The following is a 24333-nucleotide window of genomic DNA, read 5'->3' as shown; positions in this document are numbered from 1 at the left end:
AGAGACACTTTGCCTAGACTTGAATTTCATAGTTATTTTGTTGGCTGTCAATGATAGGCGTTATGTATTAAGTTGAACCATATGAAATTACCATTATTCAATTGTTTTTGAGGTACAGACATGTCAAGTTCATATGTCTGAACCTAATACTCATATCAACATTAACTGCACAAACCTCTGAAAATAAAGTATGGTCTGAGTTTATTAAAACACATTTTGGACTTGGATTTATGTCTGTATCCTAGAGTACTTACAGAGTTTTGTACATAACAAATGTATTAAAGAATGTTTGGTGGAATGAAATCAGTTGGATTGTCTACATTACTATTACTCTTTATGAGCTAACTAATTGCTTTAGAAATGATGCCTGTTCTCTGGGGCACACTGTTGTAAAACCAGGATATTAGAGGGGTGCATGGGTGGCTCAGTTCGTTGAGCATCTGACTGTTGGTTTCAGCTCAGGTCATGATGTCCTGGTTCGTGGGTTCAATCCCCATGTCTGGCTCTGTGTAGGCATTGCAGAGCCTGCTTGGAATTCTCTGTCTCTCCCTCTCACTCTGCCCTTCTCCTGCTTGTGCTCTCTTTTTCTCAAAATAAATAAATAACACTTAAAATTTTTTCTAAAACCAAGATATTTGAGTCCACCGTGCAATTTCATCTATTACCCACTTATTTCAGTGGTCATATACCTGAAGTTAAACTTCTTGTCTGAAAGTCACTGTTCCTCATGTTTTAGTTGTACACTATATTGCCTTTGTCGAAACTTTTTTCTTTACTTGGTCTATACTTGCCTTATTTTGCTTTACTTATTGCAAAAGTAATACTTCTTTCATTTCTAATTTTCCCCTCTTAAAAATTTTTTACCAACTTACTTCTTGGTTTGAAGGACTGTCGGTGCCCCCCACCTTGGAAAATGTTCCCTGGCTTGCTTTGTTTTATGGGAAAAAAACCTTTCTTTTGAAGTTATATTTTGTGCTTGCTAAAGGTCCAGTTAAATCACAGGAGATAAAAGCTGTACTGACAACCTTGGACATTCCCTGTCCTTTGCCAGAAATAGCAAACTAGATACTCATCTTGTATAAAAATATGTGCATGTTCATCCTCACTTAAAAACATCTTGTCTTGGCTCATTCTTGCAGCAAGTGGGAGGAGTCTAAGCCCATAGTGTGGAATCTGGGGGTTACAGGACATGAGGTAGGACTGGAGGGGAACAAAGTATGGTGCTGAACAAATGGAGAAAATGGTGCTTTTTCTTTATTGACAGGCTCTTTAGTTTTCCATACCGTACAATCTTTTTCTTAGCTCCTTACAATACCATACAATTTCCTCAAGATAGGTTTTTTTTTTTTTTTTTTTTTTTTTTTTTTTTTTTTTTTTTTTATCTCACTTAGGCTTTTTTCCTAACTGGAAGAAATTTTGCATGAGAAAATGAGATTTTGGAATTACAGAGAAAGTTCAGTCTGTGAATATGTTGAAATATTTTATAGCATCACATAGAAAGATGTTTTTGTGAATTTCTTTTGTCCTTGAATCGATGGCTTTGTAGTACACTACTTTAATTAGGTAGAATTTGTGATCAGCTCTCTTACAAGTTATGAGGCATGTGTAGACATTTTTCACTTTTAGACTCCATTACTTGAGGTGTTTGAACATGAGACTATGGTCTATACAGTTAAAATTGCTAGTTTTAATAATTAACTAAGGTGACTTATTTTCTGATAAGAGTGGAGTAGGGGAACAGGTTATTGTAAATCTATGGGAGGAGTCTTTTTGTGCCTGTATGTAGTGCTACATATATGTGTGTTTCTGCTGTTCCAATGAATAATTCATTAAAATGGACTAGATCTTACTGAGCATGGATTGTAAACTCAGGGGTAGAGATCAATGTATTCCCCATGCCTAGGATGTTGTCTTGCGTGTGACAAATCTGTAATTATTATCTGTTGAGTGAATGGTTGAATTGATAAAATATCTGTTGGTTGCCTAATACCATGTTTTGAGCTCCTAGGAACAGAAAAAACATAACATTAAACATGGTCTTTAAGGTTGTAAATTAGAAGTAGAGGCAAACATCAATGCATGTTAATAGAATGATTAGTACTGAGATCTGTAGTGCTCAAAGTAATTTTTTAATAAAAAAGGAGATAGATGGAAGAGGCAACAATAGGGATAACGTCATTTTCTAATTACCGAACACCTACTTTGTACCATTTATTGTACTAGGTGTTTTATAGGTATTATCTCAGTGCATCTTCATGACGGATCTGATTATTATCCGTGTTAGTCCTCCATGTGATAATCGAGGTTCAGTATCATTCTCAGGATCGCCTGGCAGTTAAGTGGCGGTGCTGGGTTATAAGACTTCTGTCTGCCTCTTTAACAGTACTACTGCTTTATTGCTTTGCTAGTTTTCTGGAGCTTCCTGGACCAGGAGTGACCCAGGTTGGTAGTTGGGTACCAGAGGCCCTCTGGACACCTGTAGACCTAACAGAAGCCATTGAGCTCTTCCTAAACCAAAAATGTAACACAAATTCTGCTGTCACTGGAGCTGGGCTCCACCCATTGGACTGGGTTCCGTGCTGGGAAGAGGGAATACTATGTAGAGACTTTAAGGGGCTTCCTTTGTCTCTGCCCTCATCAATATCAGTGTTAAAATCTACACACTTCTGGTGATATCTTCAAGCTGGCCAATTCCCACTATAGGCAGTATTTTATGTATACATATAAACAGTTGTTAAAGTGTGGTATTAATCATGGTTGCCATTGTGTTTGAGTTGCTTATAATTAGAGAACTGGTATAATTGATAGATCTCTGCCAGCTGGTTCTAGATTTCTCACCTGGGGAACTTTTTACAAATACAGTTGACTCTCTTTTTTTTAATGTTTATTTTTGAGAGAGAGAGAGCACATGCTCACGTGAGTGTGCGTGAGAGAGTAGGGGAGGGTGTGTGGGGGGGTAGAGGATCTGAAGCGGGCTCTGTGCTGACAGCATCGAGACTGATGGGGGGTTCAAACTCACAAACTGTGAGATCGGACACTTAACCGACTGAGCCACCAAGGCACCCCAATACTGTTGACCCTTGAACAACATTGGTTTGAACTGCACAGGTCAACTTCTGTATGGAGTTTTTTTGGATAAATACGGTGCAGTTCTGAAATGATTTAACATTTTTCTGTAGATTACTCTGTTGTAAGAACAAACTGTATAATATACATAACATACAAAGTATGTGTTCATTGACTATCTAAAATATGTTATTGGTAAGGCTTCCAGTCAGTAGTAGGCCATTAGTAGTAAAGTTTTTGCATAGTCGGAAGATATACTTGGATTTTCAATTGCACGGGGAGTTGGCTCCCCTAACCCCTGGGTCGTTCAAGGGTCCTCTGCTTTAGTACCTTAGCCCAGTCTCCAGAAAATCTAAGTAGGTTTGTATGGGGGCTAAGGAAATCAGTCAACCTATTTATCTATTCAGATGATTCTTGATTTTTTTTTAAGTTTATTTATTTTGAGAGAGAGAAAGAGAGAGAGGGAGAGGGTGAGAATGAATTCCTAGAAGGTTCCGCGCTGTCAGCACATAGCCTGATGCAGGGCTTGAACTCACAAACTAGGATATCATGACCTGAATCAAAATCAAGAGTCAGATGCTTAACTGACTGAGCCACACACGGGCCCCAGATGATTCTTCTTTCAATTTTTTTTTTCCATCTAGTGATTTTTAAGCATATAGGTCACATTCTCTCCTGTTTCCTCCTCACACACTTTTTTAACATCTCTGAAGACAGCTTAGTATTGTGTAATAGTTTACTTGACACAGTTTTTGTTTCTTGCATATAAGATAGTGGTACATATTACAACTGCTGGGAACTTCTAGTCAGTGATGGCTGGGCAGGTGATTTCTATAAGGGAAAATGGTCACCTAGAAAACATTCATTTAGGGATGCCCTTACGATTCCCAGTGTGTAAATGTTTTAATTTAACTAAAGAGCAGAGAAGCTATTTCATTTCATTAATCAGTACATTCGAATCATTACACTGAATGATTATGCTTCATTTATTTTGTGTCAGAATGTTTTCCACACAATAATAGAGAATAAAAGTGCATCATTAATTATAGCTGAGCAGCTCACACATGTATGGGTATATATATTTCCATATCATCACGCAATGAAGGAAATGTAATATAAGAAATAATTAATCCTTACCAAAGAATTGAAGATTCAATTAAATAGTAGTATTAAATTCACGGTCATTTGTAATCATGCCTTGTAACAGTTTTAAGTAATGCTTGACAAAGTTTGTAGAAACATTTCCATTTGCCTGTGTCTTCCCCTTCTAAATGGAAAACTTTTTTTTTTTGTCAGAACATGGTTATCTTTTGGGGGTAACAGTTACTTGTTTTGGAGAAGAGTGTAACTTTTTTTTGGAAACAGAATTGATTCATTTGCAGAGCTTCACTGGGATGGGATTTCTGAAAGAGAAGGACTAATTACCGTAAAAAAGTTGCAATTCTATGCATGGAAATTTGGATTTGCTCCTCTCCTGTGAATAGGGACCCTTCCTGATAAGAACCTCTGTGTCATATGCCCTTTTAGTTATCAGAACTTCAAAGCTGCTTAATAATGTTTCTTCTAGTTCTTTCCCTTTCCCCTGGCTGGCTGGGACTCTTGTTAAAAACCCACAAAACAAACTAACATCCAAAATCTGCTTGCCGTATATAATTACGGTATCCTAAAAACCCTCTGTATCTTCCTAGGTCCAAAAGGGGCAAAAGGACTCCAGGCACCAGTCATTTCATTGGCTGCACTTATTTTCCGGAATAAAGTAGAGGACTTAATTTATAGTTCAGTAACTTCTAAAGAGGCAAATATGTCTCTCCTTTATAGATGAGGAAATATGGAGACGGGAAAAATTTAAGCAGTTTAAGAGATGCTACAGGGAAAAGTGGGTGGAGAACAAAATTTTAGAGATTCTTGGAACACGTCATAGACTCTCTGAACTTGGTGATCTCTCTTTTTGCAACAAAGCCAAAATAATTTCAACACTATTTTTTTAAACACCAAACAGTTTTCAAATGGTTTCTTAAACATTGCTTCAGCTTACTATTATAATGAATTTCTGACTTACATTTTTATAGCAATTTTACAGTTTGTCCAAGAATACTCACTTCACAAATGGTGGGGTCATATCTAGACCTTGGGGGCTTAAGACATTTAGGCCCAATTCATTTCCATCACATCACACTTAGTGATTCACTGATAATCACATTTTTTTTTTGAGTTTGTTTATTTTGAGGGAGGGAGGGAGGGAGGGAGAGAGAGAGAGAGAGAGAGAGAGAGAGAGAGAGAGAGGGAGGGAGAGAGAGAGACACCGCAGGAGGGGCATAGAGAGAGAGAAAGAGAGAATCCCATGCAGGTTTTGCACAGTCAGTGCAGAGCCCAATGTGGGGCTTGACCTCACGAACCATGAGATCATGACCTGAGCCAAAATCGAGAGTTGGATGCTTAACAGGCCAAGCCACGCAGGTGTTCCACTTAATCACATCTTATCCCCTGCTCCCCAGTTATGACATCATTAATTGCAGTAATTTAATGTGACTTTTTATAATGTCACATTTTTGCTCCAGGCTGTGATTTAAAAAAAAAAAATGTTTAATGTTTATTTTTGAGAGAGAGAGAGAGAGCGAGAACACAAGCATGGGAGGAGCAGAGAGAGAGGGAGACACAGAAACCGAAGCAGGCTCCGGGGTCTGGGCAGTCAGCACAGAGCCTGACACGGGGCTCGAACTCACAAACTATGAGATCATGACCTGAGAGCCAAAGTCACATGCTTAACCGACTGAGCCACCCAGGCGCCCCAGGCTGTGAGTTTTAAAAGCTGTTGAAGCCAAAATTCTTTCAGTATGGCTTGCACCCTTGATTTTAGGAGAATATGAAAAAGAAAATGAAATTTAACATTAAAAATGAATTTATACTAATAAAACAGCCACAGCCCATGTACAATTATGAAAAAACTCCTTTCTAAAAAATTTTTTTTTTCAACGTTTTTATTTATTTTTGGGACAGAGAGAGACAGAGCATGAACGGGGGAGGGGCAGAGAGAGAGGGAGACACAGAATCGGAAACAGGCTCCAGGCTCTGAGCCATCAGCCCAGAGCCCGACGCGGGGCTCGAACTCCCGGACCGCGAGATCGTGACCTGGCTGAAGTTGGATGCTCAACCGACTACGCCACCCAGGCGCCCCGAAAAAACTCCTTTCTAATTGAGAAGATAAGTCTACTTAAAAAGTTTCTTTTATATGTAGAACAACTTTATTGACATAGTTGGCATGCCGATTCAACCTATCTAAAGTGTACAATTCAGTGGTTTTTGGGACAGTCACAGAATTGTGCAGTGTACCACCATCAGTTTTAGAACATAAAACCTACTTTTAAAAGTGGAGGTATTCAGGTATATCCTGGTTCTTTTCAATTTGGGGCTGTTATGAATAGAACTGCTTTTAAAAAGTATAGGTAATTGTAACAAAATAAGGAATCTTCAAATTAATGTCAGAATCATGTGTCTGAAAACTTTTCATTATATTGTAATTATTTCTCAGCTATTTAGAGACATTTTATGTCGGTGTGCTGAGCTGGGTATCTAAAGCTTTTTTGAAGTTTTTGGTTGTATCAGTGTCTAGTGTTTCTCCATTCCTGTTTTCGGTCATGTTTGCTTAAACAAATGAGTTTCCTATATTACTGTACAAGCTATAAACATACACATGGTTCTTAAATATAGGTTGCATTTTTGTTTTAGCTTGTCAGGTTCATAGTAGACCCTGGGCAGAAAACTTCTATCATTATTTCTGGAACAGTGGTTCTCATTATTTGTTGCAGATTAGAATCACATGAGTATTTAAAAATAGTAATACCTTTACCTCCTCCTTGACGATTGTGATTTAATTGGTAATTTAATCCCACACGGGACCCAGGTGCCAATAGCTGGCATATTTAAGTTTCCTACATAATTCTCATGTGTGGCCAGGATTAAAAACTTGTTTTAGATTCTTGTTTTCAAAACGTTTGCAGCAGGAGCCTGAAGCTTAATTTTTCTAAACTAGTTTACTTTTCATTTATCTGTCTGATATCTCAAGAAAAAGTTGGTGAACTCAAAGCTGGATTAGAAAATGGGGTGAGGCCCTGATTAAGTCTCCAGCTAGCACCTCTGAAGTTCATTTGCCACGTTGTTCAACTTTGTATCCTCAGTTCCAGCAAATGCCTACTCTGCCCAAGTTCCTTACTTGCCTGCCTGCCTTTTCTTTCTTTCCTTTTCTTCCTTTCCTTCTTTCTTCGATATTAAGTGCCTGCTGTCTGTTCCAGCACTGCTTTATATCCCGAGGACATAAACACAATTTGGAATCCTTCTTACATTTGAGTTGGCAAAAGATGCGTCATAAATATTTGTTGAATTGAATAGATTCACACCTGAGCCCTCTTGGCATACTGCTGTGCTGTGCCTCAAATCCTGTGTAGAAATTACGATTTTTTTTGATATTCCAGGAACATTCCAAGCATTGTCTGTCACTTCCTCATTTGTTTGTCTGCTTCCCTGTTACATTCAAGGACATCCCAAATCTAGCCAGGCTTAAACCATCAGGATAAAGTTGGTTAGGACGTGTAATTCAGGTCTTCTATCTCCATGTATCACAGACTCACATGGAGACTCACAGACTCACCTACCAACAACTGAGTTTTGGGTAATCTCAGAGTCAAGTTAGGTGATAAAGACCAGATGCTGTGACTTGTGGGTTGTAAGTCAGTGGAGGCTGTCCTGAGGACTTGTACAGCCTGACTACCAGGTCTTAGAACCCTGTCTTCTCTTCATCCCCATGGCATGTTTTATTTTCTGGGAGCAAGGTAGAAGGGGGACATGGTGTTATCCTCTACCAGTTTATAAATTCTCACTGGGTTGATTATCTCTCCTACGCTCGGATATTTCAGAGTTGACTTACCCCAGAAAAAGAATGCTTACAGGTAGCAAAGTATCCACGTGAGTGCACCTGCACTCATGCACCCCCCCACCTCCATATTTAAGAATGAGAAAACAGTAGCGGAAGACACAGTATTTTGTTTTAGTTTTTAATCAGTGATTTTGTTTTTACTTATTTGTAGCTTTCGCAGCCTCTCAGCATGTAGAAAATACCTTCTGAATACGATTAAACAGGTATGTGGTGCTGGGTGATGAGTCTTGTGCTGCTGCTAATGGAAATGTAAAATGGGGGGTGGGGAGAAAGATTGCAAAATTTAACAACACATTACTTCTTGTTGAGCCTTTGGTGCCACTCTTGGCGTTATTAAAATATACATGAAGTACTGAATAAATGTTGACTAGAGTCATAGCATGCCCCGTGTTCTTAGGAAAATATTTTAAGAAATACATTCTGCCTTTAAAGCGAAGTAATTAAAGCTTAGGCATTGAGGTTTTTCCTTCACACTGCATTCCCTCCTGAATTCTTGCACTTTTTATTTGGGCTGTTTGACTTGTTTATTTCATTTTGCAAATAACACAGTCTCTGGACATGTGTGTATTTGTGTGTGCCTTTTCAAGGATTTGGTTTGTTTGGGAACTATAAGTATACCAAAGGAGCCTCTGTGGCCACCTTTAGAACAAAGCTTCCTAATTTCAGTGTCATTAAGTTAGCAGCTGGTGCAGCTGAATTCAAAGGCACATGCATGGTTATTGACTGTTTTCTCTGAAAACAGCCTGAACAAAGCATTTCCTTAAGCAATGTTGAGCAGGATTTGGAACTTCCTATGCCTCAGAAAAGTCTTAGAAAGGTTTATGGAATTGCAAAGGTCAACATTACTGCATGTGATTCACCTCTACCCCCAATCCATGGTATTTGACTCCTTTAAAAAAATCTTGTGTTTTAAAATCATATGGTCAGAATCCCTAAGCAAAGGAAAAAAAGAGAGAGAAAAAAAATCCAGTTAAATACAGTTATATCAGTTACTCTTAGATAATCCTTAATAGTGTCATAGGAGTGTGATAACACACATGCTAGTTAGTTTAAGAGCAAGAAAGTTTCAAAAGTTGTAGCTTGCACTATAGCATTGATAGGCTACTCTTACATATTATGTTGTTTAGTTTCTTGTATATAGTTAAGGAGAGTAATCTTTTATATAAATGTGTATTCTATGAGTATCTTGGAAATGGTAAAGATCAGGAGTTGGCAAGAATTCATGCATTTTTATCAAAGTGATCATGCTTTTATTATTTTTATCATGTTTTCATTAATTTTCTTTAAAAATATTGACATATAATTGACATAACATGTTAATTTCAGGTGTACGACGTAATGATTCAGTGTTAGTATATATTGTGAAACGATCATCACAATAAGTATAGTTAAGATCCATTGCTACATACAGTTAACACATTTCTTTTTCTTGTAATAAGAACTTGGAAGATATACTCTCTTAGCAACTTTTGAATATACAATACAGTATCTACTTTTCTTTTTTTTTTCTTTCTCTCTTTCTTTCTTCTTCTTTCTTTCTTTCTTTCTTTCTTTCTTTCTTTCTTTCTTTCTTTCTTTCTTTCTTTCTTTCTTTCTTTCTTTTCCTTCCTTCCTTCCTTCCTTCCTTCCTTCCTTCCTTCCTTCCTTCCTTCCTTCCTTCCTTCCTTCCTTCCTTCCTTCCTTCCTTTCTTTCTTTCTTTCTTTCTTTCTTTCTTTCTTTCTTTCTTTCTTTCTTTCTTTCTTTCTTTCTTTCTTAGAGAGCATGAGCAGGGGAAGGGGGGAGAGAGAGAATCCCAGGTAGGCTCCATGCTGTCAGTACAGAGCTTGATGGGGGGCTTGAGCTCACAAGTTGTGAGATCATGACCTGAGCTGAAACCACGAGTTGGATGTTCGACCAACTGAGCCATCCAGGTGCCCGTACAATACAGTATTTTAAACTATATTCACTGGCTGTACGTTACATCCGCAGGACATGTTTGTTTTATAATTGGAAATTTGTACCTTTTGACCACTTTTACCCATTTCTCCCACCGCCACACCCTACGTTGTGTTTTCAATGAACATCTGCCATATACCAGACTCTGTTAAGTGCTAATAGGTATAAAAGAAAGGCATGATAATATGCAAACACTTAAGTAATAGTAAAGATGGAATGTAATTTGGTGAGAAGTTAGGTGGCATGGATCTGCTTTCCTCTTATTTCCAGGTAAATTTGTATTTTCAGATAAAATTTCCTTTATAGAGAGAGAACTCAGGTTGAGTGGAGAAGGCTGAACACTATTCCTGCATTTCCATAATGTAGTGTAAGTTTTTGTGGTAGATTGTTCAGTTCTAAGGGGAAGGAAAATTTGGGAGGTGCTATTTATTAGATTGACATTGTATTTTACATTCTTTTGTTTATACGTGAAGAGTTGCTCATAGTTTTCCATCAGCACCAATTTAAAATCATTATACAGGGTCAGACTCCCGGCCAGTCAGGGAGAGTCTTGTCTCTGATGACACCATGACGTGGTTGCCTTTTTAACATAGCCCACTGACATCTTCATGTCTTAAACTACCACTTGTTTCTTTTGAGTCCATTTTAGTTCACCATCCATTAAAAATAATTCTCGCACAGATTAATTTTATGTAGGTTTGCTACCTGCCATGTAAAGTAGTGATTTTTCCTTTTGTATGTGTTATTTCTTTTTCTTTCTGGTTTTAATGAAATATACCCGAGTGTATCTCGGCCAGCATTAAATGGTATAAATTGTATTATAAAGTCCCTGGAAATTAGGATCCTATAGATTATTTGGCTTATGTTTCTAGACCAAAACACTATATCATTTTCATATAGCTCTCCCACATCGTCATAATCATTAAATTGTTACGTAGGTGTCGTGTTTAACATGCATTATTTAGTAAGGTCTGGTGGTTAATACTATGTAGAGCATCACAACTCTGTAAAGGTGTAATGCTGTATGTTTTAGTTTCAGTTCTATTTGGATAGTGTTTATGTTTTATTAATATATTTTTTAATTTTTTTTAAATGTTTATATTAGAGAGAGAGAGAGAGAAAGAGGGAGGGTAGAGAGAGGGAGACACAGAATCCAAAGCAGGCTCTGGGCTTCAAACTGTCAGCACAGAGTCCATCGTGGGGCTCGAACTCATGAACTGTGAGATCATGACCTGAGCTGAAGTCAGACACTTAACCGACTGAGCCACCCAGGCACCCCTGTTTTATTAACATTTTATGTGTTTCAAGAGTATATTAGAAAAATATCTTTTTTGACTTGTTCATAGTGACTTTTGGGTGCTAAGTTTATTAATAACTTGCCACCCATGATTCTATAAACATGTACACTGATAATTTTTCCATCATGAAATGACCTTGTGTTTTTCCATGAGGGAAATGTTCCAGACCCACTCCCAGAGTCTCAGGAGGTCCCCTGTATTGCCCACAGGGAGAGTTTTGAAACTTCACTGCCTTTCTCATTCCTTCTACCAAACAATGCCATTCTCACTGTCACCCGATTAATGTCTGTGTCCTTGAAACAATAGGTGTCTGTAGGTCAAGAACATCTCAGCTTCTCACTTGACCAGTTTGTAGCCCTGTCACTATCTAGTGCTATGCACCTCCTTCCCTCCTGCTTGCAGGCAGGTAAGTTTCTCTGGGTTAGGGGTGCCCTGGCATCAGTGCTCTCAGAATCTGGTTACTTCCTGGCTTTTCTGAGGTCAGTGCCATCACCATGTCTCCCATGTCTGTTTTCATCTCCATTGACTAAGCTCAGGCTTCTTTTGCTAGTAATCTCTTAACTGCTAAGTACAATAGTTTCATTGGTGATCTTATTTGACCTTGCTTTTGTTTTTGACATGGTTGGTTACTTCTTTAACTTCCCTTTCCATATCATTCCCACATTCCTGCTTGTTCCTTTTGGTTACTTGTTAGTCTCCTGTATTGGTTACTCCTTCTCTTTTTGGCCCCAAAGTTGGTATTTGGAAGTGTGTCATCTTTCTCTCTCCTTTCTTAGTGTGCCCATTTGTTTCTGCATCTTCAAATTCTATCTGTATGGTCATGAGTCCTAGAAAGACACCTTCACCTCTGGATTACTAGACGTGGAAGGCCAACACCCTATTAAATATCTCCATCTGGATATATAATAGCATTTCAAAATCATCATATTCACAACTGTGCTCTTTATGTTTCTTCAGAAAGCTTTCATTTCCTATTTTTGTTAATACATTTTTCACTGTCAGCTGCTAAATTCCCAACCCTTGATTCTCAATTTTTTTTTATTAAAAAAAAATGTTTTTAAATGTTTGTTTATTTTTGAGAGACAGAGAGAGCATGAACAAAGGAAGGGTCAGAGAGAGAGAGGGAGACACAGAATCCGAAGCAGGCTCCAGGCTCTGAGCTGTCAGCGCAGAGCTTGATGAGGGGCTCAAACTCACCAACCATGGGATCATGACATGGGCCAAAGTTGGCACTTACCCAATTGAGCCACCCAAGTGCCCCTTTAATTCTTCTTTTTTAATGTGTATTTATTGTTGAGAGAGAGAGAGAGAGAGAGAGAGGAGTACAAGTGGGGGAGAGGCAGAGAGAGAGGGAGGCACAGAATCCGAAGCAGGCTCCAGGCTCTGAGCTGTCAGCACAGAGCCTGATGTGGGGCTTGAACGCCTGAATTGTGAGATCGTGACTTGAGCTGAAATCGGACGCTTAACGACTGAGCCACCCAAGCGCCCCAGATTCTCAATTTTTGACTTGTTTTCACTCACCCTTCTATCTGTCATCTGATTTTACCTCCTTAGTATTGTTCTGCTGTGATTTTATTTTTTTTAATAGATTATTTTCATAGTCTCATAACTGGTATCTTTACTTCCATTTGTTTTCTAAACTGCTTAGAAAAGATGCTGGGCTGAAATACAAGTATGACTCTGTCATTCTTTTGTTTAAAATATAATGATTCCCTGTCATTTATGTCTGAAACTTAGATAACTTTGTACCCCACAGGTCAGCTCCTGCCCTACCTTTCCAGCCTCTTCACAATTTGGGAACTTTGGTGTTAGGGGACCCCCAGCACTTTTTAGCGCTCCCCTGCTTTTGCACATGCGCTCTGTCAGAATGTGTCTTCCCACCTAATACATATCACTTGTACTCTCTCTCCTGGCCTCATCTAAAGTCTGTCTGGTTCATTGAACTCACTCCATTGCTCTCTAGACTACGTTAGATTTTTTTTTTTTTTTTTTTTTTGGCACTTAACATTTACTTATGATGCTTAGTATAATGGATTGTTGTTATTTGTTAGCATTCCTTCTACCCCATTAAATTTTGGCTTTTTGGAGGGCCAAAACCTTTTTCTTTGTATTCACAGCCCCTGTTATAGTGCTTGGCACATAGTAGGCATACTAATGAATACAGTGGAAAGAAATAAATGAAAGAAATAAAAATCAATAGTTGGTCAGTTAGTCAAAAAAGTTGTAAGAGTAGAGGAGCATAAAAGTGATATACACATATCAAATATTTTATTCAAACATAAACTTGCAAATACATACTTTCTGACAAACCTTTGATACAAGGCCTCGACTTTTTCTCCTAGTGTGGATCCACAGATGTTTCTTACCAAAACCAAACCCATAGTGGATTGTCTGTTTTTTCTGACTTTGAAGTAAAAACTTGGACACGCTCTTGCAGTTAATTATGATTAATTTTTCCCATTGTTGTACAATTATGAGGCCCATACCTTATTCAGTGCCAGTTTTTAAAAAATTGTATCTTTTATGAACTAATCTTTGGAAGTTTTCCAGGCATTCAACTTGCTTTTTATAGAAACCCACAGGCATCTTTTCATCCTCCTATTTCATTTATCTAAGTAACGCGTCACTTAAGAAAATCACATTATAATAAGGTGTGACTGCATACGCGGGTTTAGGATCCGTGCTATTCTTACTAGAAGTGCGGTTCAGCTGAATGCGGGAGAGGTTCTCAGCCTGCTCAGGAAGGAGCCCGCTGGTCGGACTGTTCCTGGTGCATCAGTCAGTATGACTTACAACGGGAATGGAGGTCGTTGGTTCATCTGAACAGTTAAGTGGAAGTTGGTTAAAAACATTCCCGCGTGTTTGTCAGATTGATGCTAAAAAGATGCTTCTGTCTGTTGGCATTTTTGTAACTAGAAAAGTTTAATGCAAACTTGCCTGCTTTCCTGTGCATTTTCTCATCCACGTCATTTATAAACATGTTAGATGAGACCCCTCTGAGCGCCTGTCTGCTTGGAGTCCTGCTTCTGCGTCTGTCTCTTGGTCATTTGTCTACCGCTTTAACCGCGGCAAAATGCGATTTTTAGAACTGGTCCTTGGTTTCTTCCAGTCTGTTGATTGCTCCCAAGTAGAGCGCTCGACCATGTTCTATCATTAATTCCAGTTTGTTTTTGTCCCTCAATACGTTATTTTCTTCAGTGTTTGGAAGGTCTTCGTTTTGACAGCTCTGTGGCTGGGCACCCTGTTAACATCCTTCTGTGGAGTGGCTGCTTGCAATTAAAATTTTATATTTGAGCCAGTGGTTTACAAATTCCACCTTGAGTTTTTAATTCTGTGATCATGCCGATCAGATTTTTGTTACATCTAGTTTAATAGTTAGGTTTAGACTGTCCCTTAAGTTAATTACTGTTTGATTTAGTTCCTGCAACCTGTTTCGAAATATACGTTGATATTTTCAGTATTAATACTTCTCCTAATAAAGACCACAGAAACAGTTACTCAGTCTCTCTCTTTTTCTCTCTCATCTAAAATATATGCTTCACAGAAAATCTTACTTTGTTTCCAAAGGTGTTATCTTTTTGAGCAACATTTTTTATTTGCTTTGGAGCGCTTTGAGAGGTTACTCACAAATTCCTTCTTGTCAAGCCTAATGAGCAGTTTGTCCTTGACCTGCTAGTTTTTGAGGGTTTCCCTGTATTCCTTGATAGGGCTCATCCCAGATTGTGGAAAGCAGTTGGCTATTTATGTCCCCTCCGACCCTGGGCTTTAAACTTCCACGACGGCTTGGTCATTTTGGTCCATAGCAGATGTTTATCTCGGGCTCTGGCTTAGGGCTTTAAGATGGTCTTCAAAATACTTATGGTTTATTTTCTTAAAGCTGCGCATTTCCTTTTTTTTTGCAACAATGTCCCATTTGTAAGGGTTAACTAGCAACCTGTTACAGCTGTCTTCCAAGACTGGGGTGATGGTTTTATCTGGTTTGGCAGGACTTTTTCCCAATGGGCAGCTGTTTTTGATGTTTTCAGTGATAGGTCAAACTCTCCTGCCTGAGACCCAGAGGTATATATTCAGATTGCATTACCATTTTCTTGGTGGTTTTTTTCCCCCCACTATGTTAACTAAAACTGCGAGACTATTATCTAAAATGATTATCTCATAGTTTGTACCGGCTCTTTCTTTATAATATGTATATGAGTTGGTAATGGCTAGATTTCATAATGAAGGGAAATTATTTATGGATGGAGAAAGCATACTAGACTATTAGAGCATGTAGCTTAAGAAAGCGAGTGTTCAAAATATTCACCATCTGCTTCAGTAGACTTTATTAGAATAACATAGTATGGTCTGAAAACCCCCCAAAGGCGTCTCCATTTCCCCTTCATAGTCTCCTCTGCTAAGTATTTTCTCTGGGTCCACAGGCCTTACTAGACTGTGGATGTGCAGAGGCCACATCACCCCCAATGCGCCTGCCTGCATCTTACAGGACTTCCAGCCCCTTTTAAAATCTCCTCTGAGGGGCGGGTCCTCAGGGCCGCCTTCTGTGTACTGATGAATCTTTCCATCAGTTAGTTACCAGGAAGAATCTCTTGCATTTCAATCTGTATTTGGGTTACTAGTCTACTCTCAAAAATGAGGCATAATTTCTAAACAGGAAACATGCAGCTTTAAGAAAATAAACCACAGGTATTTTGAACACCATTTTTGAAGACCTTATCCATAGGTATTCAGGGCCATTTAATGTATACTGATGAATCATTCCATCAGCTAGTTACCATGGAGCGTCTTCTCAATTTCAGTCTCTTGCTCACTTCATAAAACTTCTGAGAGAACTTCTCCATTGCTAATTCTAACTCCAGTAAGAACACTAATTTTGTATATTTAGAAGGATCATTCAGAGTGCTCTGAATTGTCAACCCTTGAGCAGAAGAGGGAATGCCCCTTGAGGTCACACTCTGTAGCCAGGGTCCTAAGCAATGTGCCTCAGGCACTTTCTCCACATCACTCCTACACTGCTTTATGGTCTCAGAAAGTGGATATTTGTGCTGAAGCAAGGACACACAATACCGTTCTGAGTCTCTGGTGGCTGTGCATATCCACCCCCTTACCTGATAATATGGAGCACAGTACAACACAAACAGTTCTAAGATCCTCACCTTTGAGCCAAGAAACAGAAGCTTTCATGCAAATGGATACCAGAGGGGTCACCAGATTTCCACGTCATCATAAATACCTAGATATGTGTCATTTCCTGTGTAGTCCCTAGACACTGTGATGGAGGTAAATGAGAGTCCAGATAAATTGCTACGTAATAGAAATATTAATAACTTTGAAATAGTCCCGAGTGTCTTTCACATTTGAATTTCTCACTTTGAATAGTTTGAATATAATGTGATTTATTATATATTTTAGTGTATATGTGTATATACTAAGATGTAAGAATGTGCATATGAATTAGGTACATGGTGGTATAGTGTGTGCGTATGTATATATATGCAGTAATACAAAATAGATTGATACATACATGAATAAGTTGTGTATATGAATCAAACAGTGCGGTGTACATATGTGTATATATGCGTGTTGTGTTTGCATGTGAATCAAACACAGGATGGTATAATGTATATGTGTGTATGAACTCAACACAGTGATACAATGTGGATGTGTGAATCAGACACAGTGTATGTGTGCATATGTGTTTTTGTGTATGATTCAGACACATGGTAGTATAATGTGTGTGTGTGTGTGTGTGTGTGTGTGTGTGTGTGTGTGTGTGAGAGAGAGAGAGAGAGAGAGAGAGAGAGAGAGAGAGAAAGAATCAGACTCAGAGTAGTATAATTGGATAAGATGCAGGATGTGAAAAAAACCATATAGATTCCAAAATAACAACATCTATGTGAGTGCACAAATCGTGCTATCTTTCTAGACATCACTAGTAAAAACTGAGAGTTTTACTAGCTCTAACTAAGGTCCTTTATGGTTTTGAGATTTGATGGTTAGTGTCGTCACTGTCACAGACTACCTAGCCCATTCTATCACTGTGTGAATCATTATATCTGTAATGACATTTAGAGTTGACCTTTCAGCATTCCGAATCTCCATTGTATCTTTGTTTATTAGCCTCTGCAGGAGAAAGACATAATAACTCTAATTTCATGATTATTTCTCTGAACTATGCCCAAAAAGGCCCTGGTTTTTATAATTAAGGGAATCTAATACTTCCTTGGCTATACTATCAAAATCAAATTTTCTAAATCGTTGCATTCACATAAAGAAAAAATGGCAGCGATCGTGTGTCTTCTTGTTAAGGCTGCGTGGCTATATAATACCTAACTAAAAAATCTTTGAGTGAGTGAAATCCATGAGGGCAGTATTCGTCTTTGTTGGCTCTGGATAGTACTTGCCACATGCTGGATACTTAGCAAATATTTATGGAGTAAACAGATCATTGTAAATTGCATTTGAAAAATTCATTCTCATATATATGCCCCTGTGTTCTCTCAAGATTCCTGTCCGATGTTTAGGTTGGGACTACTGGAGAGAGGTGATTTCCTGCCATCCTGTCTGCAAGAAGGCAGCGCCATGGAGATGCTGTTTGTGACAGACATAGAGGGATTGAGGGGCAGTGGGAGTAGAATGTTAGTGCCTTTCTCTCTTTTGGGAACAGTGATTGCACCCCTTTTAGAGGAACCATCTTAAACCAGTGAACCAAATTATTTCATTAGTTCTATGTCCATACAATCATATGGGGGCTTTTTCTCCAGGCATAAATCTTATGTCCATTGGGCACTGAAGCAGTTAATCTAAACGCTCTCTTTTGGAATCGAAGTGCAGTGTGGACGTAGCACTGAGTTATGTTGCCAGAACATCAGAAGGTCCTATTTTTTTTTTTTTTTTGTATAGAATATTCTCTTACTAGCATGTGGTTACTCTAAAAGGAAGTGAAAAATTCTATAAGGGAAAATTATCAACATTATAAGAATATTTGGTGATCCCACAGAGAGTACCTCTTCTGTTGCATGAATGCCTTACACATTTTTCTTCCAATTTCAGAAACCATTGACACATTAATTATTAGGTGAGTGGTAATTAATTTTTACTTTGATACTGTATGCCAGCTTTCTTGTGGAAAAGGAGCAAACATGAGAAATAATGCTTTAAAAATCTGATTATCGGTTATCACAGACATTCTTCAGGAAGATATTTGGCCCTAAAATGAATGAAATGAGAACATGTTACGTAAGGTTAGTATACCTAGCAGTTTTGATGTCCTTGAAGTTTAGCACAAAAAATGCTAATACAGACTGGGGTGCTCGATACTGGCTATAGGTTAGCTCTTTTAGTTCAGGCCTCTTTGCAGGGTTTTGAAATTTTTGCATGAGGTTTGTACTGCACTTAACCTTACAAAGGAGGCTTCCTCTGGAGTCAAAATGAAACTGAATATTCATATTAGGGGTGGTGGGGAAAGAAAAAATGTCCTCCCGTTAGAAGCAGACTGCATGAGAGTTCTGCCAACTGGCCTGTTTGTGAGAACTAGTGAAGTCATCAGTGCAGAGCTATTTTAATACACTGACACGGTGCTTCAAGGCAGCTGGAGGTGCGGCACAGAGGAAGCTCTGAGAGAGAGGTTTGCAGAAGCAGAAAATTTTCCTGCTGACTGACAGCATCAGCATTTCACACCGGCTGGGACTCTGACATCTCTGGGAAGCATGAGGGCGAGTGTAATGGCCCAGGCAGAAGGAGGGGAAGAGGAGTTTTAGTTATTACAGGTTATCCGAAGCAGTGTCTCAATATCAAGATGCCAAGACTGTCCCACAGAATGGGTTGCCATGGGTAAGGAGAACGGGATGGTGGAAAGCTGGAGATGAAATCTTTTGTTTATAGAGCGAGGTGGTTTCTTTTTCTTTTTTCGTTTACTTGAAAAGGTTGCAGATGCAAAGCCTGCCCTTTTGCTGATGCAATCCTGTAGGAGATTGAGTGAAGTAAAGGAAGTGGGAGATATATATACATATATACATATATATATATGTGTGTATATATATGTGTGTGTGTGTGTATATATATATATATATATATATATATATATATATATAATTTATCAGTATCTTGAAAACAAATGGATTACTGTGCTGGACAGGCCCAAAGTGGGAGAATATCCTGTTAAGTTGCATTTTCAAACCCTTAAGAAAAAGATCTATCACTTGTGAAGAAGAAAGTTTTTAACCTGAAATGCATTTTAATTTTCGGATTTTGAACTCTGCCGTGTGGACCCTGTCATTCAAGATCCTTCAGAAAAGCATAAATGAGTATTTGATTAGAGAATCATCTACCGGATGCTATTTTAACCACTTCCGAAACCATCTAAAAGTGTACACAGAGCCTCATCCCTTTAGAGACTGAGAAAAAGTCCACATACATCAACCAAATGGAGGTAAATTCAGACCTAATGAGATACTGAGTTTGAGGGTAAGAAATGAACTCTTTTTCAGCTTCACTGATGGCAGGTATTTTCAACCCCCAAAGTAAGGTGTTCTCTGATTAGTAGCTTCTCCTACAACGGGGAGTGAATCAAAGCAGACACTCTTTAGCGTGAGTGCACTCAGGGGTCACGACTGTGAAAAGCTGCCATGATTCAACCCCAGTTGAGCAATGGGAAGCCAGAGACAGGAAGCTGCCTTGTTTATTAGAAGTAGGGTAACCACAGTCTCAGACAACTCAGGAAGATTCTGCTGGCACTTTCATTCTGAACAGCAGGCCCTGGTGCAAAAGAAAAAGAAGCAGCCAAGGTATTTGGCATAGGTGTTTCTATATTACTGACACATGAGGAGCTCCTGTGTACTTCTTAAAATTTTTAGCTTCACAGGCACAGCCCTTGACGTTTCTTACTCGTTGTTAAAAGTTTAACAAAGCTCTCCTATAAAGTCAAGGTTCAAGACACTGCATGGCCTTCATTTATGCAATGTGAAATCCAAGTAACGTAACCTTTATTTAGGTGACTGCTTCCTTCAGACTATTCCAAAAGACTTTTATCCAGAGATTTCCATCATGTTTCAGCAGGAAGATCAAAACTGCCTTGGGATTCCTAGGAAGGTGGGGGAAGGGATTGCAAAGTAATTTTTTATTTGACAAAATTTGGGGCATCACTTGGAACTTTTGCCCTTACAGATGAAAAAACTGAGACCCAAAAGTGTCTTTCTCACCTGAAACCTCACAGTCTAGGAAGTATCTTGGAAATTAGATATATGAATCGAATTACGAAGTACTATATGTCCAATAGTAGACTTGCCGTTTTGGGGGCAAATTAAGAAACAGTGCAGTGGGGTTAGATTAAGCCTTTCTGGGATGTAATTTATGCTTTCTCTGATACTTAGAAGGTACTTGAGGATTCATGAGATTTGGTGTCGTTTTTAAATGTTGGGCTTGAAATCTATCTCACCCATTATTGCTGTGGGACCTTGGACAAGTGACTTAATGTCTGTGGGCCTCAGTTTCCTCATTTGTAGTGTAAACTTAATAATAGAACCTATCTAAAAGGATTGTCATGATGTTTTGAAAGAATAGATCTTGCGTACCTTAGCTTGGTGCCTGGTGTGTAGGAAGAGCAAAAGAAATGTAGACTTGTGATGACTAATATTGTTACTTTGTTGTTCAGGACTTCAAGGCCCTTGTTTGAAAGATGCATTTTCCTTTGTGTCATCTACACAAGGGACCAAGGTCTAGATTTGGCCCGCTGCCCTCACCCCTGCGTCCTGGAAAGTTAGTTTCCCTTCTGGTGGACTGAAATAAATGCTCTGTAAGGAATAAAGATCGAGAAATTAAAACCTGTGAATAGAGATCAACGAACATTTCAGAGAGAGTAGATAATAGGACTAATAGCCCCAAGTTCATAGTGGCAGGTTTCATTCATGGTCATTTTGTATGTTCAGATTTCCTCTTTCCTTCTACATCTAACTCTGGGCTGTGTATGGGTACGCACATACTTTCATATATTTTTATATGTTGCTTTTAAGTGATCAAATTATGAGAAACATTTCGTTGTATCTGTTTTACAGATGAGAAAACTGAGGCTCTAAGAAACTTAAAATAAATTACATACAGTTAGGAGAGGTGGTTCAGTTGGTTAAGTGTCCGACTCGATTTTGGCTCAGATCATGATCTCATGGTTCGTGGGTTTGAGCCCCACGTCGAGCTCTGCGCAGACAGTTTGGAGCCCGCTCAGGACTCTCCCCCTCCTCTGTCTCTGCCCCTCCCCCATCAGTCTCACTTGTGCTTCTCACTCAAAATAAGTAATTAAACTTAAAAAAATTATGGAGGGTGAATTCATCCACTGTTTCATTTTTTTTTTTTTTTAAATTTTCTCCCTCCCTGTGTCCCCATATCTCCTCCTCTCATTTCATTTCTTCCTCCTGAGTGTACATTCTTGGCTTTTTTCCTTTTTGCTCTTTGTCTTTCTCTTTTCCCTTTGCATGTTACCATTCCCCTCTTTTGTTTTCCTGATTTCTCTGATGTATAGCAAAAATAACTTTGGAGACGTTGCTGTCTCTAATAATATTTGAATTCTTATGCTAGTCTTAAAAGCAGATGATATGTTTTCTCTCAGAGGTGTTGAATTAAGTTGCAGTTTGTAGCAAATGATGTAACTCATCTCTCTTGTGTGTCCATGACTAGCTGATAGGAAAAGTAATTTGCTCCTCCTCTTTAAGAGGTGGAGGCAAGTCATTGACACAGCTGGAAGATTCGCTTCTTCAGTGATAGATAATTCAACTTACACGAGTGTTCTGGTTCTAAAAGACATCGTAGTAGCCACCCTTTTGATTGTTTTAAATCTGTCTTTTTGGTACAAAACCTGCTGTAACCTGCTCTCTGAGAGTCCAGTGAAATTAGCCCCTTTTCAGAAGTAATGGGAGGAGGTCAGGGTTTTCTCTTGGTCTATGGGGATGGGGCGGAGACTGTGGACAGGAGGCCCCTGAGCTCTTCTTGTGTCTCACCGTCTCAAACTGGCTGTCCCTGTTGCACTTTGTACCTACCCATGCACACACACAGCCCCTTGCCCTGGCTTTTTTTTTTTTTTTTTTTTTTTTTTTAAATTACAAAGACCATGTGGAATTACCTTTATGAAGACAAGGGAAATAGAAAAGTTACATGTTCAGGAACAAAAAGCTTGAAATTGGGTCCTAGACCGTGTTAGTAAAACTCCCTCATCAGTTTTCAACAGCTTGGGCCTGGCAGCCCAGCATAGTCTGTAACCCTCTTTCTTGCTCTCCTCAATGGCTCCCAGCAACTTGAATAACTCTGAGCTCTTAAGTTATGCAGAGTATTACAACTTTTCTCTGGCTCTGATGACCAGACCCAGCTCTGGACCTCCTTTTGCTCACGTAAAGGCCGTATTTTCTGAGTCTTCTGTTTCCTTCTTTACTAGGCCCCACAATGGCAGGGGAAGAATGCAGACTTCTGTTACACGGAGTTGAATTTCACTCCCCTTCCCTCCCAGAGGAGGCAGACATGGCTTCTCAATATTTTTCCACTCCTCTTTTACATGTAGAATTATAGCCAAAACAAATTACGGTCATCTTGGCTTTTTGGTTGGCTAGATTTTTGATGAGTTGGAGTTGACTGTAACTTTGAAAGAACATTTTTTAGGTTGACAATATAGCTGGGTAGCCCGGTTTTCTTTTTCGCAGATTACTTTTCTGATCCTATTTGTAGACCAAAGCATGGCAAATACTTGAACAACTTTCACTTCTGTCTGTGTAGGAAACTCTTCATGTTAAATAGGATTCTTCTACAGTCAAAGGGGTATACTGCATAATTTCACACCTAGTGCCATATAAGTTGGATTTCTTATTCATCACACACCATATGCAGTGTTATTAATCTTTACTGTAAGTAGAATGACAAGTGAGCAATAAAAGCAGGCCTTAAAAAAAAAAAAAAACACTACCAACAAACATACAAGAAAAAAACTCCCTAGCAGATGCTTCCGAAAGAAGTGACAGTCAGTGAAATGTGGGTTACATGTATGTTGCATAACTGATGCACTGATGTGTATGCTCAATATGGTCCTCGGTTTTCACTTCAGATCACAGTGTGGTCTCCGTTCTTTTCTCCTTCTCCCTCTCTGCTCTCCCTTCCTTCCTCCTCTGCACTTCCCACAGCTCTTAAATCCTATTCAAGCATCTTCTCTGGGTGGGAACCCCTGGACTCTTCTTCCTCTGCCCTCTTCCAGGCGGATGTTGCATTTGTCTGTCTGTGATCCCAGGCACACTCATCTTTGCTCAACGGGGTTGAGAATAGCCTTTGAAGGTGGTTGGCACTGCTCGAGCGAGATGGTTCCTGTTTCCTCTGCCTTTCTTGTACAACCCAGGGTGGCTCGTGGGGTTGCTTTGTCTGTTGTTATCCATGTCTGCTCTGCCAGCTGCACCTGGAACTTGTTCCCGGGCCTTATGCATGCAACCTGGCCCTAGGGTTGGTGCTTTAGAGCTATTGCCTCCTGGCCGCCTACTGCCTAGAACAACTGTGTTTAGGGTAAATTGATGCTGTTGTTTTTCTTCCAACTGTCACCATTGCTTATCCATACCCTTCTCTGTTAAACGAAAAATATTCCGTGGACACATCTTGACTGTTTCGTGTGCTGAGGCTTGGTGAGCCCTGCCTACAGAGAAGTTAAGACCAGCCCAGAGGGAGAAGGGCTTTGTTATACCAACCATGGGGAGTAGGTTAATGGGTGCTGATTATGCCCACAATTTGTTTCCATACTCTGGGGATGAGCATCATATGTTCACGGTGATACAGAAACCAGAGCTGCTGGGGTAAGCCTTGTTGCTTTCTACTGCATCTTGTAAAGAACCAGGAAATTACAATTTACAACTATCTTCAAATACTCTGATGGCAAGGCAAATGCCTTGCACTGATTTGTTATTGTAGCCCATCAGCAGAAGGCATCATTTTTTCTTCTCCTTCTAAATAAATTGTGTTGCAGCCAAGGTTTTGCTTTTTAAAGACATTTAAGTGAATGGAGTAGATTTGAGAAACTGATGTCTACATTTCCAACTTTTGTGTTGCTAAGACTGCGAGGCATTTTGGTGAGAATGTACAGGGAAGAATTT

The 24333-nt window shown here is 39.1% G+C and overlaps 1 protein-coding gene across 26 annotated transcripts in view; it reads left to right on the top strand.

Moving 5' to 3' along the window:
• Positions 1–24333, top strand: part of KLF12 (Kruppel like factor 12) — a 442425-nt gene that overhangs the window by 52073 nt on the left and 366019 nt on the right. For 11 of the 26 annotated variants that reach the window (XM_023252228.2, XM_023252227.2, XM_045054293.1 and 8 more), the window contains one exon: positions 8148–8199. The exons of 10 other annotated variants lie outside the window; for them this stretch is intronic. The gene's annotated coding sequence lies outside the window, so the exon portion shown is untranslated. Of the gene's footprint in view, positions 1–6122; positions 8200–17732; positions 19061–24333 lie in introns of those variants that run through there. 5 more of the 26 variants (XM_045054282.1, XM_045054291.1, XM_045054287.1 and 2 more) reach the window with 3 other exon arrangements.

The sequence above is a fragment of the Felis catus genome, chromosome A1 (assembly GCF_018350175.1).
Source record: "Felis catus isolate Fca126 chromosome A1, F.catus_Fca126_mat1.0, whole genome shotgun sequence".
NCBI lineage: Eukaryota > Metazoa > Chordata > Mammalia > Carnivora > Felidae > Felis > Felis catus.
The sequence above is the reverse complement of the archived record's forward strand: the minus strand, read 5'-3'. Positions and strand labels throughout refer to the sequence as shown.